Below are 16,462 nucleotides of genomic sequence, written 5' to 3'. Positions count from 1 at the left end.
AGCTATAAATATTTTTATAAATATTTATGGAGTGTCATTGAGTTAGTATTAAAGTTTCGTTAGAAAATTTTAATGTTTGGATGGCTAACTAATTAAAAAGGACTAAATTGAAAATAGCACAAAATTTGTTAAATTGTGAGTAAATAGCTTAAGTATTTAAAAAGATGGATTTAAAGAGCAATTAAACCCAAAGGTTAATGGCTGGACAGTTTGGGTATGAAATAAGCAAGAAAACAATGTGAACAAGGGGCAAAATTGGAAATAGATAAAAGTTAATAGTTAAATAATGATGTAATTGAAAAATCTAGACATTTCTTCATATTTTCTCAGCCAAAACGCCATAGAAGGTCTGGAGAAAGCTGGTTTTTCATATTTTTACATCATGTGAGTTTAATTCTTGCTTTTTCTTGATAATTTTTATGTTTTATGACTTTTACAATTAGGTCCACTTGTAGAATTCATTAGTTTTTGATTTTATGGGTGAAATTGGAAGTTACCCTGGATGGATAAGGGAATTTTATGATGAATTATTATGAAATTTAAGTTCTAATTTCATATTAAGGTGGTTTTATTAAGTGATTTTGATAGGAAATGATATTTAGGACCTAATTGTGAAAAAGTTGTGAATTGAAGGTTGCTGTTGAAATTCAGAATATAAAAGGTTTTGAAATAGTTTATAATGATAAAATAAAGTGTTAATTGAGAAAAATTAGTTCAATTGATGGGTGAATTGAGTAGGGACTAAATTGTGAAAACTGTAAATTTTGGGGTAAAAGTGCAATTTTGAAATTTAAACAGTATAAATTGTGAAGTGAAATAGAAATCAAATAAATGCTAATGAGTAGAAATATTTTATATTATAGATCAAGAATCCAAAGAAGAACGAGGAAAAGAAAAAGTTGCGGAATAGTCCCTAAATTTCAATATCTTCTACAAATTAGCCAGGTAAGTTCATATGGTTGGAATTAGATGTTTATTTGTGAATGATTGAAGTTTATAATGTGTTATTATATCTGAATTTGTTGTGGGATTGTGTAGATTTTGTTAATGAAAGAATAAATGTGGAAATGCAAATTAGGAAAAAGCAGGATTGAGTACGTTCAGTATCGTGACGTGTGATGAATTGACGGATAAGACCATGGTTGTTCCATGGAAAAGTGTGAAATGTAGGTATGGTATCATCCATCTTGAGTTGTGAAATGTAGGTATGGTATTATCCATCTTGGTATGTGAAATGTAGGTATGGTATTATCAAATCCATCTTGAGTTAAAAATGTAGGTATGGTATTTCCCATACCGAGTTGAAAAATGTAGGTATGGTATTTCAATGAGGAAAACCATACTGAGTTGTGAATCGTGGCATTGAGCAACGGCGTACTCAATTTCGTAAGCCGTTTCCTAATTTGATTATAAGAAATAAAGAGAAGTGATCCAAATGAAAGAGATTGAGTAGTTATTCTTGTTGAGCTCAACTATGTGAATTATTATAACAATGGTTGTGAATCGCAGGAAACTTTAGTAAATGTTTTGGTATTGTTTGGAAATATTATGTTTGGTAAGCATTACTTTTAACCTATGAACTTACTAAGCTTCAATAAGCTTACTTGTGTGTGTTTAATATTTTCATGTAGATTGACTTGAAGTGAAGTGGGTAGATCGGATCAACACAACAAAGCACACTATCCAGATCAATTCGGTAGCTTTTGTTTTATGTTTGAAGATTTATATGGCATGTATAGAGTTTAAATGAAATGAAGTAAAGATGTTATAAACTAGTTAACAACATTTTGTACTAAAACAGTTTTTGGTTAGTAGCAGTAGTTTGAGTTTGAAAATTTACCATAAATCATGAAAATCTAATTAGAGGTTGAATAAAATATGAAATTAAATCTTATTAAATCTAGTTTCACATAGAAGAAACGGTGTAAGCAAAAGCCTTTCATATCAGGAGATATTTGAATTTCTGTGAGACAAGGTCAGAGTGATTTTGAACTCCCCTATTCTGATTTGTAAAAATCATTAAAAATTGTAAAAAATTAATTAGGAGTCATACGATTTATGTATGGATTCCTTATTGAGTCTATTTTTAAGAGAAATAAACAACTTGGTTATTTGAATTCTGTACATGAAGAAATTTGGTTCGTAGTGAACAGGGGTCAGAGCAGCTGAACCCTGAAATAGGGGAGACTTCAACTAATAAACTGTACTAATTGGCCCAACCAAAAATTCTAGAAAAAAATTAGTAAGTAGATATATGAGCCTAGATTTGGGGAAAATTTACGGATTTGGATTTTGAATTTTGTAACTTGAGATATGATTTTTTTTTCATCTGTAACGCAGTTGGACAGCTTGTCTAGAAAGTGTGATATAAATTGTTTGAATTTGTTTAAGTGCTCAAATAAGTTTAGTAATGCCTCGTGCTCGACTCCGGCGACGGTCTCGGGTAAAGGGGGCGTTACAGACAAACCTTTGCAATTGATCTCCATAGGAAAGAACAACGCCCCTAGAAATATTTTCGTGTAAGCCATTAGGAACTCCGTACTTTGATCGAAGAACTCGAACCCACAAAGCATTGACATTAGAGACAATATTAAAACCAATCTTCATCATGGAAGAGGTGTTATGATCTTTTAAATGCCTTAGACCAAGGCCCTCATGAGCTTTCGGCTGGCACACCGAGTCCCAACTAACCAAAGTTACCTTCGAGTTGCCTTTAGAGGATCCCCAAACGAATTTTCGGACAATACATTCAATCTCGTCGCACAGACCTTTAGGAACCATCATTGTTTGCATGAAGTAACTTAGGATCGAAAGAAGGACAGATTGAGCTACAGTCACCCTATCGGCCCACGAAAGTTGCCTAGCGTCCCAACTAGACAACTTGCTACACACCTTATCGACCACAAATCATAGTGTATTATTAGTAACCCTTTCATGGACAAGGGGAACACCTAAGTAAAGCCCCAAATTGTCAACTTCCTAAAATCCAAAAAAACTGCTGATACATTTCCTTGAATTGCTGTCCACACCTTTGGAGAAAAAAATATTCGTCTTCCTTATATTAATTTTGTACCCCGAGTAGCTACAAGAATTATCAAGAATATTCTTAATGATCTGAACCTGATGTTCCTCAGCGTGACCGAAGAGAATCAATTTGTCTGCGAAGAAAAGATGAAAAAGTGGTGGACTATTGCGAGCCAGCCGAATAAGGGTCCAAATACCTGCACCAATAGCAGCATGAATATTGTAACTCAGCCACTCCATGCACAAAATGAATAAGTACGGAGATAAAGGACAGCCTTGTCGAACGCCTCTAGTTGGTCTAAATTTCGAAGTTGGAATCCCATTCCACAAAACCTGCATAGTAGAAGTGGAAATTGTAGACATAATAACATTACGTAAAAAAATAGGAATACCTGCAGCTTGAAGTGACGAGCCTATGAAATCCCATCGCACTCGATCGTAAGCTTTTTCTAGATCAATTTTGTTGCCCATCCATTTTCTATTTTTTTGCATACTCTTCATAGAGTGTACAACCTCTTGAGCCATGACAATATTATCAGTGATATTCCGTCCTGCTATGAAGCCAGTCTGCTCAAGAGCTATGAGTTTTGGGAAAACCACTTTAAAACGATTAGCAATAATCTTCATAACCAGTTTATAAAGAACAGAGCACAAACTAATTGGACGAAACTGAGCAAAGCATTCCGGATTTTGGATTTTAGGTAAAAGAACAATAAGCAAATTATTTAACTCTGCATTAATACTTTTACCAGCAAAAATACTCTTAACCCAACTGCAAATAGAAGCGCCAACGTGGTCCCACTGACTTTGGTAGAAAAGTGAGTGAAAATCGTCACTTCCTAGAGCCTTCAGAAGAGCCATGTCAAACAAAACAACTTCAATTTCTTCATCATAAACTGGATTATTGAGAAACCTAAAATCCTCATCAGTGAGGGGCGGGAAGGCACTAGTGGGTAAACTAGTCATTGGTCCAGGATGTTCACCATACAAAGCTTTAAAGAAATTGACTGCCTCAGTCTTAAGCTGTTCTTCATCCATGATCCAATCCCTCAGCTCATTTTTTAAAGCAGTGATTAGATTCTGCTTTCTTCTTCTCAAAGTACGGGTATGAAAAAATTTGGTGTTGCGATCTCCCAAGACTAGCCAATCACAACGAGCTTTTTGACGCCAGAGAATTTCCTCATGATACAGTACATTATCCAAATCCTCTCTAACTTCCATTTCAACTTGGCTGAGAAAAGCCTAGTTATTTCTGTTAGGTTATTTCTGTTAGGTTCGATCTCAATGTTGTGCAGTTTCTTAGTTAAAAACTTCTTTCGGGTAGGAATATGGCCATACACATCTTTATTCCATCTTTTGACTAGATCAGTAAACTCGAAGTAGATCTTCGACAAATCAGTAGAAAGGCTCCAATTCTCTTTAACAAAATTGGAGAATGCTGGATGTTCGACGCTGTAATACCCGTACCCGTATTCATTCTTAGGAATAAGTGCGAGGCATTACCAAAGTTCTGAATTAAATTTTTTTATATTCAATATAGCCCTTTATAAATATCTAACCTTCCCTGCAATATTAAATCGAGACCAATCCATATCAACCAAATCAATTTAACATATTTTCAAGATAAATTCATGCATATTTATAAGATAACGTCATCACATATCTAAAACCAGGTTTGTTAACCATACTAATGGCTAACTTTACATTCATTTCACGTTAACATTTACTTTGTTAGCTTATACATGCCATTGATTTCCAAAATAAAGTTTCTTTATATGCCAAAATCCTGAGGTTGACAGTGTGATGTGTCTCCGACCAAATCCGACCTCTGAGCTCTTAACACTACAAAATAGGGAAAAAGGAAACGGGGTAAGTACTTCGTGCTTAGTAAGCTCATGTAACAAGAATTATACTTACCTAATATTTTCAATACAATACAATAAACATCTAGATATCCATTCAATGCATTATTACCCTTATATGCACAAACTCAACATTCAAGTTAGTACAATAATTTCCATGTACCAATAATATATACCATGATTGATGAGCTCGTCAATACCATGATTTCCATTTCCTTGTTATTTTTCCATATTTATCCGTTGAATTTATCGAATTTCGATGGATTTTCGAGGTACACATTTATTGTACAATTCGGTCCGTCAATTCATATTCATGTGCGACATATCCATTTCAGAGAGCACACTCATGAAACTCAACCTTGCGGCGGGATTACCAGTCGAGCTAAATCCTACAATATAAACTCATAGAGTATTGTCGGGATTACCGATCGAGCTAAATCCCTACAACAACAATTACTCTAATGAGCTTGGATCGAATTACGGTCGAGGCTAAATTGAGACCTAATTCGGATTACCCGTCCGGGCTAAATCCATTTTACACATATTCTTCGGAGGGCTATATCAGGATAGGATCACCCGTCCGGGCTAGATCCTTTTTACCGTCAATTCCTTTTCAGAGATCCATCAAATTTTCCTTTCATTCAAATGAGATTTCTTCCCATTTTATCAAATATATCAATGTTTCATTAATTGTCATACAATGAACACTCAAATCATATTCACATCAATAACATACAATCTCAAGCATTTAAGAATATAATTCAAGTTACACGAACTTACCTTGATACTTGTTTGTAAACAATAAAAATCTACTAATCCTGAACGTTTTCCTTTCCTCGATCTAGCTTCGTATTTGAATCTTCCGGATTTGTTGCAAAAATTATGAAATACCAGCTTAGAGAACCCTCCTATGGCGTTTTTAGCTGCTGGAATTGAAGAGAAATGAAGAGAAATCTAGATATTTCCTATTTAGTCCTAGTTTTATTTAGTTAATTTTGCAATATTTCAATTTTACCCTTAATTTATCAATTTTTCTGCTGATTTCATACCCTTGCCGTCCAGCCTAAATAACTTTTGGGTCTAATTGCCTTTTAAATCCTTTCTCATTAGACTTTTAAGCTATTTAATTATTCTAGCAACTTTTACACCTATTACAATTTAGTCCTTTTTATTTAATTGACTACCCAAACATTAAAATTTCCTAACGAAATTTTAATACCACATTAATAACATTTCATAAATATTTATAAAATTATTTTTGACTCGGTTTTACGAGATAGAGGTCTTGATACCTTGTTTTTACCCAATTTCTTCAATAATTTCTTTTTCTATCTAATCACTAAATCGGTAAAATTTTTCTATCTATATTTTCATACTATTTTCCTATCATATCAATTTTCATGCAAAAATATTAAAATAAATTTCTCTTTAAATTAGATTTCTAGTTACGAAACCACTGTTCCGATAATTTTGAATTTAGGCCATTACAACTCTCCCCCCTTTAAGGATTTTCGTCCTCGAAAATCTTACCAGTAAAGAGATTTGGGTATTGTTTCCTCATTGCCTCCTCCGGTTCCCATGTCGCTTCCTCAATCCCATGCTTTTGCCACAATACTTTCACCAAATTTATCTTTTTATTTCTAAGCTCTTTTGTCTCTTGTGCCAATATCTTGACCAGTTCTTCACTGTAAGTCATATCCGGTTGAATCTCCACTTCTGTCGGAGAAATAACATGTGAAGGATCTGATCGATATCGTCGTAACATAGATACATGAAAAACATTATGGATTCTATCAAGTTCCGGTGATAATGCCAATCGATAAGTGACCGGTCTAATTCTTTCTATGATTTCATATGGCCCGATAAATCTTGGACTCAGTTTACCCTTTCGACCAAATCGGAGGACTTTCTTCCAAGGAGACACTTTCAGGAATACCTTGTCACCGACTTGAAATTCAATCTCTTTTCGTTTAAGGTCGGCATATTATTTTTGACGATCGGAAGCTGCTTTTAGACTATCTTGAATAACTTTTACTTTTTCTTCTGTTTCCCGGATCAAATCAATCCCATGTATCTTCCTTTCACTAAGCTCTGTCCAATATAACGGTGTTCTACATTTTCTACCATACAAAGCTTCATAAGGAGCCATTTTAATACTGGACTGATAACTACTATTGTAAGCAAATTCAATCAAAGGTAGATACCTCTCTGTAACACCCCCTAACCCCAAACTATTACCGAAACAAGATTATGAGGCATTACCGGACATATCAGACAACTTACGAATAATTTACAATTAATATAACTTTCATAGTATAATATTATAATTAAGTCCCTATCTTGAACTCTCGAAGTTCAAACACGTATTAAAAGTAGAATGGGACTTGTTCGAGTATTCCAATTTTTTTTTATAAAAATTTCGTGACATTTCCTTATTTTACCTAAACCTCCTGCAAATTCAAACCAAAACAACCAACACCAATATTTCACATTCATATACTAATATTTATATTATTAACAAAATTTTAATTTAATAACTATCATAGCATCATTCAAAATTGATTAAAAACTTCATTCATTTAACAACTTAATGTTCATGTGTCAAAATATCATGTACTTTCCCTACCATTTCATTTAACCATCTAAATTTTATAATTCATCCTTCACTACCCAAAAGAAAAATATACATCACCAAGTTTGTGTTGGAGTCGGGATTGTTCTGGATGCTGAGCCGGGACACTTGACTTCTACTAACCTGAGCACGGAAACAACCGTACGCTGAGTATGGATATACTTAGTGGTATTACTATAAATCAAGACTATTTAACATTAATAAATTACAAACATCAACCATAAATTTTATAATTATTTAAACTATTTTTATATAAAATTATTTTACTTCATAAATCTTAAATTCATAATTTATTTTCTCATACAACTCAATTCATAATTTAGTTCATACATTCTTTCTCGTACTTTTCAATAATGCTAAAACAAATAATCTCATTTTCAAAATTTCATTTCAATTATTTACCCTATTAACAAAGCTGGGACTATGAGATATGCGGATTCCATCCAAACACACCGAATGTCCAACCCAAACACACCGGAATATTGTAAATCCTCCATAACACTTTGGTATAATATATCCTCCCAAACACACCAATAAGGCATTAAATGCCTATTCGGATAAACCAAGTATATAATAATGAAACATCCTCTCGGTAGAACTACAATCTCTTCATCACATCACAAATCCAATGGCATGCCATTTGTATCGAATCTAGTCCGACAAGTTAATAGGGTATTATTTTACTTTTCTAATTTCAATTTAATTTACACAAAATTTTCAATACTCATTCAATTCAAATATCTATTATCTTAATTCATATACAAATTAATTTTCACACAAGTGTATACCATCAACACCATACAATTGTCACCATTTATTTATTTTTCAATCAATACACTTTTCAAATAATCAGATACTTACCTCAAGCCTTACTTACCATACATAACAATTAAAATTTCGCAATCAATAATAATTAAAATTTGAATTATAGTAATACACACCGTAATTCTCCGTTTTAGTCCTCGATGACTTTCTCCTTTCCTTTCGATCTGATGCTTCCGGTTCTTTGTTGGCTCTGAAAATAATAGTAATTTACATTATTATTTACAGCATTAATTATAATAAATAATTAAATTTCTAAACAACTCCTACCTTATTCCCAATTTAATCCTAACTAAACTTAATTATTTTCTTAATCCAATTCACTCTCTTTTTCTATTCAAATTTTGTCTAAACTTATATTTAATTATAAAATTTCCAGCATATTTCCCTAATTTTGAAATTTCTTCAATTTAGTCCTACAACATAAAACTTATAGCCTAGTTTACGTTTAATCCCTTAATCAATTCTAACTTAGAATTCATTCAATTTAATCCCTAATTCCATAATTTTTCCAACATGAACCCTACTTGGAAACATATGAACTCTTGAACTATCAACTTAATTTCATCAAAATCTTGTTTCAAAGCTCCTAAAACATCAAAATTAAGAGAAAAGGACTTAATTGACTTACCTTTTAAAGCTTCAAACCTTAAAACCCTAGTTTTTCCTTCCCTTTTCTTTCTTTCTTTTCTTTCCCTGTTTCGAAATGCTTCTGTTCTGTTTCTTCTTTGTTTCTTTTGTCTTTCTTTTTATTCTTTTATTATTTCATTTATTTTACTTATTTATTTTATCATTTAACTAATATATATTATTATTAATTTAATAACAATATAATTAACACATTTGTATACATGTATCTTTGTACATTTGTACACTATTATTACCATCCATTTGTCTTTCTTTTATTTATTTAACATATAAAAATCTTATAATATTAATATTTAATTAATAAATATCTTTAACTTAAAATTTAAGTAAATACATAATTATAACACAAATGTATATATTCATATTATTACAAATGTCATTATTTAATTTGTTTTTCATACCAAAAATCTTATAATTTAATTATTTAATTAACAAATATCTTTATACTTAAATTATAAGTAATTAAATATTTAAATTACAAATGTACCCATACAATTCTTACACATGTATATTTTATTACCATACAATTGTCTTCTATTTAATTTATTTATAATATATTATCAATTAAATAATCATAACAATTTAATATAAAACCATAATAATAATCATTATAATATATAAAACCTAAAAAAATCTTTGATTTTATTTCACCAATATGCCACCTCATTTGTAGTCAATGGCTTAATTGTCATTTTAATCCTTTTATTTTCTATTGCTTTATAATTAAACTTTTACCCTTTATTCAATTTAATCCTTTTTATTACTTATTCTAAATTAAGCTAAATTCACTTAATTAGATCCTAATTAGACACACCACTAGGCTCATAAATATTTTTAATAATTATTTTCGAACTTATTTCACTAAGACGGAGGCCCTATAACTCACTTTTCCGGTGCCCGTGAATTTCAGGTCATTACACTCTCTCAATTACCTTCAAACTCTAGTATACAACATCGGAGCATATCTTCCAATACTTGAATTACACGCTCAGATTGACCATCATCGAGGATGAAATGCGATCTTTGAAATACAACCGAGTACCCAAGGCTTCTTGCAATTTGTCCCGAAGCGAGGCGTAAATCGGGATCTCTATCGATATAATGGAGACAGGCACTCCATGTAGCCTGACAATCTCAGATATGTACCGTTCTGCTAGTTTATCTAAAGAATAATCCATACGTACCGGAATAAAGTGAGTTGACTTTGTCAATCGGTCTACAATCACCTAAATAGCATCTTTTTTCCTCAGAGACAAATGTAACCCCGATACAAAATCCATAGTGATTCTTTCCCATTTCCATTCCGGTATAGTAATTGGTCAAGTAACCCGAAGGTACGATGTTCACTTTAAGTTCTTGACATATTAAACACCTTGATACAAACTCGGAGATATCACGTTTCATTCCGACCACCGGTACATCTTTTTGAGATCATTATACATTTTATTACTCCCGGATGTACAGACATAATCTTCTTTGTGAGCCTCGCGTAGAATCTTTTGTATGAGCTCTGGATTCTGAGGTACACATACCCTACCTCTGAATAATAAACAACCATCAGAACCAATCTGAAATTCAGAATCATTACCTGACTCACACTGTGCCCGTTTAACTTGTAACTTCTCATCATTCTTCTGAGCTTCACATATTTGCTGTAAAAATGTCGGTTTAGCTCTTAATTCTGCTAGGATTGAACCATCATCATTCAATGATAACCGGGTATTCATAGCTCGTAAAGCAAACAGAGATTTCCGGCTCAAAGCATCAGCTACAACATTAGCCTTACCCGGATGGTAATCAATAATCAAATCATAGTCCTTTATCCGTTCAAGCCACCTGCGCTGTCTCAAATTCAAATCTTTCTGTGTCATCAAATATTTCAAGCTTTTATGATCAGTATAAATATGACATTTCTCACCGTACAAGTAATGCCGTATAACAACTTAATTTTCAGTGGTGTCGGAACAGTGATTCGAGATCACTAAATCCGACAAATGAGTAGGAAATATTATTAATTTAGTGAGTATAAGTTAAATATGAAGTTAGGAAAAATTTTGAAATAGTGAAATGTACTAAAATATATATATATTAAAATAATTAAAATTGAAAATGAGGTATCGAGACCTCGGGAATTTTAAATCGAGCCATAAATATTTTTATAAATATTTATGGAGTGTTAATAAGTTAGTATTAAAGTTTAGTCAAGAAATTTTAAAGTCTGATAGCTAATTGAACAAAAAGGACTAAATTGTATCAAATGCAAAATTGTGAGAAATGATTAAATAGCTTAAATGATAAAAGAAAGAGGGTTTAAAGGAAATAGACCCAAGGTCTATTTGGGCTGGACGGCAAGAGCATGAAATCACCAAGAAAATAAGGGAATTAAGGAAAAATTAGAAAATTGCAAAATTTACTTAATAAAGCTAGGACTAAAGTGGAATTATCTAGATTTCTCTTTATTTTCTGCATTCTCATCAGCAAAACACCATGGAAGAGTTCCTTAAGCTGGTTTTCATATTTTTACTGCAAGTAATTTCAATTCTTGATTATTTCTTGAATTTTTGTGTTTTGTGACTTTTACAACTAGGTCCATTTGTTGAATTCATTAGTTCTTGATTCTATGAAAGAAATTGAAAGTTTCTATGAATATGTGCTGGAGGTATATGATGATTTGACATAGAATTAGAGCTTTAAATTGTTTATATGCTGATGTTATTGAAAGAATTGAATAGAAAGTGAATGTTTGGGACCTAAATTGTAAAAGAGTTTGAAGTTAGAGTTTTATGTGGAAATTCTGAATTTCAATAGTTATGAAATAACTTATAATGTCTAGGAAAAGTATTAATTGAGAAAATTAGTTTAATTGAGGGGCTAATTAAGTAAGGACTGAATTGTATAAACTGTGAAATTTGGGACAGAATGAAAATTAACATTTTGCACTAAAATAGTTTTGGACAGCAGCAATAGTCTAACTTTGAAAAATCTCCAAAAATTGTAGAAATCTAATTAGAGGATAAATAAAATATTAAATTAAAGCTTATTGAGTCTAGTTTCTTATAGAAGAAACGGTGTAAGCAATGGAATTGTAAATCATGAGATATAATAAGTTTTGTGAGACAATGTCAGAATGATTTTGGGTTCCTCTGTTCTAACTTTGGAAAATCATCAAAAATTGGAGAAAAATAATTAAGGGATTAAATTTATATGTCTAAAACAGTTTTGGACAGCAGCAATAGTCTAACTTTGAAAAATCTCCAAAAATTGTAGAAATCTAATTAGATGATAAATAAAATATTAAATTAAAGCTTATTAAGTCTAGTTTCTTATAGAAGAAACGGTGTAAGAAATGGAATTGTAAATCATGAGATATAATAAGTTTTGTGAGACAATGTCAGAATGATTTTGGGTTCCCCTGTTCTAACTTTGGAAAATCATCAAAAATTGGAGAAAAATATATAAGGGATTAAATTTATATGTTTAAAATCCTTAAAGAGTTTATTTTCAATAGAAATAAGCAGGAACATCATCCGAATCTCATACGATGAGATAATTAATTATTAGTGAAGAAGGGTCGGAACTGTTAGACAGCAGAACAGGGGCAACTTTAAAGAATAAACTGTACTTATTGGCTAAACCAAAAATTCTGAAAATTTTATTGTAATAAGATAAGTAAGTCTAGTTTCAGGGAAAATTAGCGGATCTTAATTTCGAGTTCTGTAGCTTAAGATATAAATAATTTAGTGACTATGACGCAAATGGACAGTTTTGAATATACATAAGTAAATAGTGAAATTATTGATAATGTTACTTGTTGCATGTTATATAAATTAAGGATGTGGAATGGAGAGGAGGAGGAGGAAAATATGTATGAATATTCAGCTAGCATGGGTAATTTGTATTTTTTAGGCTCATGGGCTAAATTGAATAAAAGTAAAATTTTATTGGAAATTTTGTAAAAAAAAATGTTAGAAATCACCAATTTGTATGAAATGGATTATTTTATTATTTAAATTACAAAATTGAATGAAATTATTAATTTAGCTCAAGATCAGGGAAAAACATGTTTTAAGGATTAAATTGAAAAGTGTTGAAATTATGGAAAATTCTGACATTTTATAGAATTCATAGGTTGTTATCAATTTGTGTGAGAATAACGACTGGAAATAAGGATTAAATTGTAATTATTTTATTTTATTTTAACCTAAGGATGAAATCGTCATTAATTAAAAGTTTAGGGGTAAAATGATAATTTTGTTTAGAGCATTAGTTGAATGTATTATAACATGAAATAAATGAAAACAATGATCAAATTTCTTTATAAAGATCCGGATGACTTGAATACAAGACTTGAACGTGGAAAAGAAAAGATATCGGATTAATGAAATATCTGATAAATGAATTGGTAACTCCGGTAATACTCCGTAACTCTATTCCGGTGACGGATTCAGGTTAGGGGCGTTACATGCCGCCATATCTTCAGCGTAAATACAATAGCAGCTAATTCAAGATCATGTACTGGGTAATTTCTTTCATGTGGTTTAAGTTGTCTTGAAGCATAGGCTATTACTTTACCTTATTGCATAAAAACACAACCTAAACCATTAAATGAGGCATCACTGTAAATAACAAATTCCTTACCCAGTTCAGGCTGCACTAATACAGGTGCTTTCGTTAATAGGTCTTTCAATCGGTTGAAACTTTGTTGACATTCATCATCCACTCGAACTTTACATCTTTACGCAATAATCGAGTCATTGGAGAAGCTATCATAGAGAATCCTGTACAAATCTCCGATAATAACCACTAAACCCAAGAAACTTCTAACTTCGGATACATTCTTGGTGGACTCCAATTGACAATAGTGAGATTTTACTTGGATCTACCACGATGCCTTGGCAGATACAATATGTCCTAGAAAACCCACTTCTCGAAGCCAAAATTCACATTTACTGAATTTAGCATATAACTGCTTCTTTCGCAGAATTTGCAACACAATTCTCAAATGTTCTGCATGTTCTTCTTCATCCCGAGAATAAACCAAAATATCATCAATGAATACTACTACAAATTTGTCTAAATACGGTCTGAATATCCGGTTCATAAAATCCATGAATACTGCAGGTGCATTAGTTAGCCCAAACGGCATAACTAGAAACTCATAATGCCCGTACCTGGTTCTAAAGGCTGTTTTTGGCACATCTGACTCCTTTACCCGTAACTGATAATAACCCGATCGAAGATCAATCTTTGAAAACATAGTAGCACCTTTCAGCTGATCAAATAAATCATCAATTCAGGGTAACGGGTACTTATTCTTTATGGTTACTTTATAAAGCTACCGGTAGTCGATACACAATCTCAAAGACACATCTTTCTTTTTCACAAACAGAATCGGAGCACCCCAAGGTGAATGACTTGGTCGAACAAAACCCCTGTCAACAAGTTCTTGCAATTGTGTCTTTAACTCCTTTAATTCTGTAGGAGCCATACGATATGGAGCTATGGAGATCAGAGTAGTTCCCGGAATCAAATCTATAGAAAATTCCACTTCTCTTTCTGGTGGCAATCCTGGTAATTCCTCTGGAAACACATCGGAAAATTCACATACCACTGGAACTGCATGTATCTTTGACTCAGATACCTTGGTGTCGAGTACATAAGCCAAGTAAGCATCATATCTTTTTTTGACATACCTTTGTGCTGCCATTACTGAAATCACATCAGATAACCCTCATCGATCAGTTTAACCAAGCAACTCACCATTCGACATTTTAGCACAATATATTTTTTCTACAATTTACTACCGCATCATCTTTGGGTTAACCAATCCATGCCCAATATCACGTCAAATTCATCAAATGGCGGTAACATCAAATCAGTAGGAAACAATAACCTCTTACCATCGGTGAACAATTTTACAAATTTTATCCACCAACATAGGCGGCCTAGGGGTTCGAGACTTTAACCACAAATTGATGAGGTTCAACGGTAAATTTTTAACAATTGCAAGTTTAACACATATATATGAATCGTAGAACCGGGATCAATTAATGCGATAATATCGATTATCAAGTAAAGAAAATGTACGATAATAATATCGGTCTTTGAGGCATCTTCTCTCGCACGAATGGCATATGTCCTAGCAGGTGCTCGTGCTTCAGACCTGCCTGCAATATCTTTCGTAGCTCCTCGGCTACCACTGACATTACCAGATGGTCGAGGTGGTCTACCTATCGAAACTGGATTACTCAGCTTCGATATCTGTTCAGCTTCTTTTTCACCTCTTTCTGGACAATCTTTGAGGAAATGGTAAAAAGAACCACATTGGTAACAAGCCCCGCTCTTTAATCGACATTCACCAAAATGAGCTTTATTACAGTACTGGCATCTCGGCTTAAGAGTGCCAACACTACCAACACTGGTCACTGATGGAGTAGAAGGTTTTGGATTAGTGCGTTGAGAACCTCGCTCTCTGCCCGAATACCCAATAGCTGAAGTAGAACGATCCTGATACTTCTTCAATTTCTTTGAAGCAGAAAACTGGGATTTTCCCGTCGGTCTTTTCCTAAAAATTCGAGCTTCCCTCTCAGCCTATTTCTTTTCTTTGCTCAATTCTTCTGCTTTATAAGCTCTCTCTGCCAATGTAGCAAACTCTCGAATTTTAAGAATTCCGATCAGTAGTTTAATGTCTTCATTTAACCCTTCTTCGAATCGTTTGCACATTTTAGCTTCTGACTGTACCCATTCTCGAGCATATTTACTCAATCGAACAAATTCTCTTTCATATTCAGATACTGATCTGTTACCCTGTTTCAACTCAAGAAATTCTTTTCTTTTCTGATCGAAAAACCTCTGGCTGATATATTTTTTTCTGAACTCGGTCTGAAAGAATTCCTATGTAATTTCTTCTTTCAGAACAACTGAAGCTTTAGTATTCCACCAATGGTAAGCTGTGTCTTTTAGCAGTGAGACGGTACATTTCAGACATTCTTCTGGTGTACAAGATAATTCTTCCAGAACCCGAGTAGTGTTTTCTAACCAGAATTCAGCCCGTTTAGAATCATCATCAACTGCTGCTTGAAATTCTTCGGCCCCATATTTTTGAATTTTATATACTGGAGCTTTTCCTTTTCTGACAGATTCAGTACCTGCACCCTGTGGGATCTCGGGAACCGGTGAAGGAGCAGGAGGGGGAGCTTGAGCTTGCTGCACTACGGGGTTAGTTCTTAAATATTGATTAAACCATTCATTCATCATTTGAAAGAAGGTTGTTTTTGCCTCCTCCCCTCGACCCTCTGTCTCGGGCCTTCTACTGCTAGTTTCTTCTCTTTGTACTGAAGCCGGAGCATGACTCCCAGCTTTCTCAGATTGAGCTCGGTCGGATGACATTACTATAAGAAAAATACATTTTAAATGGTCAGGAGATATCACACTATCAATAATAATTTAAATGGCATATATAGCTAATCCCGTA

The 16,462-nt window shown here is 32.8% G+C and overlaps 1 long non-coding RNA gene across 1 annotated transcript; it reads left to right on the top strand.

The window, feature by feature from the left end:
• Positions 1-306: 306 nt before the first annotated feature.
• Positions 307-1,893, top strand: LOC128281908 (uncharacterized). Its single transcript, XR_008272191.1, has 3 exons — positions 307-384; positions 864-945; positions 1,632-1,893. It is a non-coding gene; the product is annotated as an uncharacterized LOC128281908 (long non-coding RNA).
• Positions 1,894-16,462: the final 14,569 nt, after the last annotated feature.

Source organism: Gossypium arboreum, chromosome 10 (assembly GCF_025698485.1).
Source record: "Gossypium arboreum isolate Shixiya-1 chromosome 10, ASM2569848v2, whole genome shotgun sequence".
Classification (NCBI taxonomy): domain Eukaryota; kingdom Viridiplantae; phylum Streptophyta; class Magnoliopsida; order Malvales; family Malvaceae; genus Gossypium; species Gossypium arboreum.
This window is presented reverse-complemented; position numbering and strand designations above follow the sequence as displayed.